This window comes from Plecotus auritus (genome assembly GCF_963455305.1).
Source record: "Plecotus auritus genome assembly, chromosome: 2".
Lineage (NCBI taxonomy): Eukaryota > Metazoa > Chordata > Mammalia > Chiroptera > Vespertilionidae > Plecotus > Plecotus auritus.
The window spans coordinates 229,906,539-229,911,261 of NC_137771.1; positions in this window are offsets into that span (position 1 = coordinate 229,906,539).

The window sequence follows — 4,723 nt, forward strand, 5'->3', positions numbered from 1 at the left end:
CCTCGGCGTCTGGCTCTGGGCCCCAGCCCCCCAGGGCGCTACCGTCCGTGGTGAGGGCCCCGCCTTATCTAAACCTAGGGACCTCCTAACGGCCCCACCTCCAATGCTGCCCCACGGGGGGTCAGACTTCAACCTCCCGATTTCGGGGACACGGTCAAGCCATAGCCTCCCACAGCCGATCATCCTCCAGTGCGGCTCGACCCTGTGGGCGTCGGGTCACCTACGTGGTTTAAGGTTCCAGCCGGAAGGCTCCCGGGAGCCACGAGGGACAAGATCCAACGGTGGGGGCCACATTTCTGCCGCCGCTGTCTGAGCCAACTCCTCCGGACCGGTTACAAGGGAAGCACCCCAGCCCACACGCTCCTTTAAATGGGCTAAAGTCACCCTGGCCGGTGCGGCTCCGTGGACAGAGTGTTGGCCTGTGGACTGAAGGGTCCCGGGTTCGATTCCGGTTGAGGGCATGTACCTGGGCTGCAGGCTCCTCCCTGGTCGGGACGTGTGCAGGAGGCGACCCATTGATGTGTTTCCCTCAGGCTGATGTTTCTCTCTCTCTCTCCCTCTCCCTTCCTCTCTCTCTAAAATCCATGGGGAAATGTCCGTGGGTGAGGATTAACCAATAATAACAAACGGGCTGACGTCCCAGGTCCCGTCACTGAGGCGGTGCCCGGGGCCTGCCCGGGACTCTGGCCTCCTTCGGGCTGTGCGTGGGGACAGCGGCTGGGGCAGCGTGGACCGGTTCATGGTGAACCACCCTGCACACCTCGCTGTGGAGAGGAGTACGCAGAATCGGGGGCCATGAGCATGCACACTCACACATACACACACACTCACACATACACACATACTCATGCACACACACACACATACACGTATATACACTCACACACACATGCACGCACACACTCACACGTATACACACTCACATTTACACATACACACATGCACACACATGCACACGCTCACGTACATACACTCACACATACACACACATTCTCACATACACATACATGCACACTCACCCGTACACATATATGTGCACACACTCACATACATACACTCACATGCACGCACATGTACACACACTCACACGTACACACATGTACATACACATGCACGCACGCATGCACACGCGTACATACGCACGTGCACGCACACGTACACACTCACACATACACATACATGCACATTCACACGTACACATACGCATGCACATACATGCATCACACCCACATACATACACATATGTAAACACACATACATACGCACACTCACACATACGCATGCACACACATACACACGTGCACATACACACATGTACACATATGCACATACACACACTCACATACATGCACACACACTCACACACCCAATTCCCTGAAAGTGTCACAATTAAGAGGATCACCAGCGGCTTTAACCACAATCAGTCCGCTGTGCTCTCCCTCCCATCAGCCCCGACGATGCCGATTGAGTGGATTTCCTAATTAAGCCTGTTCCAGCTGAGAAGCCTTTCTGATTAGATTCCTAATTTACACGGACGCTCTGTGCTCTAGGGAAGGGAATCGGGGGGGGGGGGGGACCCTGAGGGGTCGTCAGCCTCTGGAACTCTCCTGTGCACTCACCCTCGACCTCAAGCCTCCCCGCTCTGCCTAGGGGGCAGTTGCCAGCCGAAGAGGCTCTGACCCCAAGAGGCTCTGACCTCGTCAGTAAAACAGGACTTGTTCCTCCGGAGCCCGCCTGCCGGGAAGAACTGTCAGGCGCCCTGTCAGCGGGCGGTGCTGGGTGGGTCGGGGAGGAAGGGCCGTGCAGGGAGGGAGTGGGTGAGGGTCCCAGAACGGGACACAAGTCGCCTCTCTGAAATCAGCATTTGCAACAGCCTGGATGGACCTGGGAGCATCAGGCTGAGGGAAACGAGCCGGTCGGAGAAAGATAAATATCACATGACCGCACTCACTTGTGGAATATAAGGAACAACGTAAATGATGAACAGAAACAGATCCAGAGACAGAGGAGCATCGATCAGACCGTCAAACCTCAGAGGGAAGGCGGGGGAGGGCCGGGGGAAGGAGGAGAGATCCACCAAAGGACTTGTGTGCATGCATATGAGCCGAACCAGTGAACACAGACACCAGGGGGTGAGGGCATGAGCGGGGGATAGGGACACATATGTAACACCTTAATCAATAAAGAAAAAATAAAATACAAAACATACACATATTGTGTTTAAGTTGGGGCAGCGCACCTTGTCACCAACAGGCGAGTCTTAAGCACACCCACCGCCCGCAGGCCCCGGCAGGCGTCGGCTTCCCCAGCCCCTCTGCACGCAGCCACCCAGGGGGCCCGTGCCCTCAGCGTGACGTCCACGCAGCCCCGCTCGTGTGGAGGCGCCAGGGGCACCAGGTGCCAGGCTGGGGCGGCCCTTCCTGGGAGCTGGTGGCGTCCGCCCACCTCGGCCCATTCTTCCCGTGAGCGTGTGCAGAGCATGTGAAGGGAGAGGCGGGCCCGAGCGGGTGTGTGTTGAATTATGTGTTTTTTGGCTTTAAGGAAGGAGGGCTTTAAGGAGGGAGGGCTTTAAGGAAGGAGGGAGGGCTTTAAGGGGGGAGGGCTTTAAGGAAGGAGGGCTTTAAGGAGGGAGGGCTTTAAGGAAGGAGGGAGGGCTTTAAGGGGGGAGGGCTTTAAGGAAGGAGGGCTTTAAGGAGGGAGGGCTTTAAGGAGGGAGGGCTTTAAGGAAGGAGGGAGGGCTTTAAGGGGGGAGGGCTTTAAGGGGGGAGGGCTTTAAGGAGGGAGGGCTTTAAGGAGGGAGGGCTTTAAGGAGGGAGGGAGGGCTTTAAGGAAGAAGGGAGGGCTTTAAGGAGGGAGGGCTTTAAGGAAGGAGGGAGGGCTTTAAGGAGGGAGGGCCTTAGGGAAGGAGGGCTTTAAGGAGGGAGGGAGGGCTTTAAGGAGGGAGGGAGGGCTTTAAGGAAGGAGGGAGGGCTTTAAGGAGGGAGGGCCTTAGGGAAGGAGGGCTTTAAGGAGGGAGGGAGGGCTTTAAGGAGGGAGGGAGGGCTTTAAGGAAGGAGGGAGGGCTTTAAGGAGGGAGGGAGGGCTTTAAGGAGGGAGGGAGGGCTTTAAGGAAGGAGGGAGGGCTTTAAGGAAGGAGGGAGGGCTTTAAGGAGGGAGGGCTTTAAGGATGGAGGGAGGGCTTTAAGGAAGGAGGGAGGGCTTGAGGGAGGGAGGGCTTTAAGGAAGGAGGGAGGGCTTTAAGGAGGGAGGGAGGGCTTAAAGGAAGGAGGGAGGGCTTTAAGGAAGGAGGGAGGGCTTTAAGGAGGGAGGGAGGGCTTTAAGGAGGGAGGGAGGGCTTTAAGGAGGGAGGGCTTTAAGGAGGGAGGGAGGGCTTTAAGGAGGGAGGGCTTTAGGGAAGGAGGGAGGGCTTTAAGGAGGGAGGGAGGGCTTTAAGGAGGGAGGGCTTTAGGGAGGGAGGGCTTTAGGGAGGGAGGGCTTTAAGGAGGGAGGGCTTTAAGGAGGGAGGGCTTTAAGGAGGGAGGGCTTTAGGGAAGGAGGGAGGGCTTTAAGGAGGGAGGGCTTTAAGGAGGGAGGGCTTTAGGGAGGGAGGGCTTTAGGGAGGGAGGGCTTTAAGGAGGGAGGGCTTTAGGGAAGGAGGGCTTTAAGGAAGGAGGGAGGGCTTTAAGGAGGGAGGGCTTTAAGGAGGGAGGGCTTTAAGGAAGGAGGGAGGGCTTTAAGGAGGGAGGGCTTTAAGGAAGGAGGGCTTTAAGGAAGGAGGGAGGGCTTTAAGGAGGGAGGGCTTTAAGGAGGGAGGGCTTTAAGGAGGGAGGGAGGGCTTTAAGGAGGGAGGGCTTTAAGGAGGGAGGGCTTTAAGGAGAGAGGGCTTTAAGGAAGGAGAGCTTTAAGGAAGGAGGGAGGGCTTTAAGGAGGGAGGGCTTTAAGGAGGGAGGGCTTTAGGGAAGGAGGGCTTTAAGGAAGGAGGGAGGGCTTTAAGGAGGGAGGGCTTTAAGGAGGGAGGGCTTTAGGGAAGGAGGGCTTTAAGGAGGGAGGGCTTTAAGGAGGGAGGGAGGGCTTTAAGGAGGGAGGGCTTTAAGGAGGGAGGGCTTTAAGGAGGGAGGGAGGGCTTTAAGGAGGGAGGGCTTTAAGGAGAGAGGGCTTTAAGGAAGGAGGGAGGGCTTTAAGGAGGGAGGGCTTTAAGGAGGGAGGGCTTTAAGGAAGGAGGGAGGGCTTTAAGGAGGGAGGGCTTTAAGGAGGGAGGGCTTTAAGGAAGGAGGGAGGGCTTTAAGGAGGGAGGGAGGGCTTTAAGGAAGGAGGGAGGGCTTTAAGGAGGGAGGGCTTTAAGGAAGGAGGGAGGGCTTTAAGGAGGGAGGGAGGGCTTTAAGGAAGGAGGGAGGGCTTTAAGGAGGGAGGGCTTTAAGGAAGGAGGGAGGGCTTTAAGGAGGGAGGGCTTTAAGGAAGGAGGGAGGGCTTTAAGGAGGGAGGGCTTTAAGGAGAGAGGGCTTTAAGGAAGGAGGGCTTTAAGGAGGGAGGGAGGGCTTTAAGGAGGGAGGGAGGGCTTTAAGGAAGGAGGGAGGGCTTTAAGGAGGGAGGGCTTTAAGGAGGGAGGGCTTTAAGGAGGGAGGGCTTTAGGGAAGGAGGGCTTTAAGGAAGGAGGGCTTTAAGGAAGGAGGGAGGGCTTTAAGGAGGGAGGGAGGGCTTTAAGGAGGGAGGGCTTTAGGGAAGGAGGGCTTTAGGGAAGGAGGGC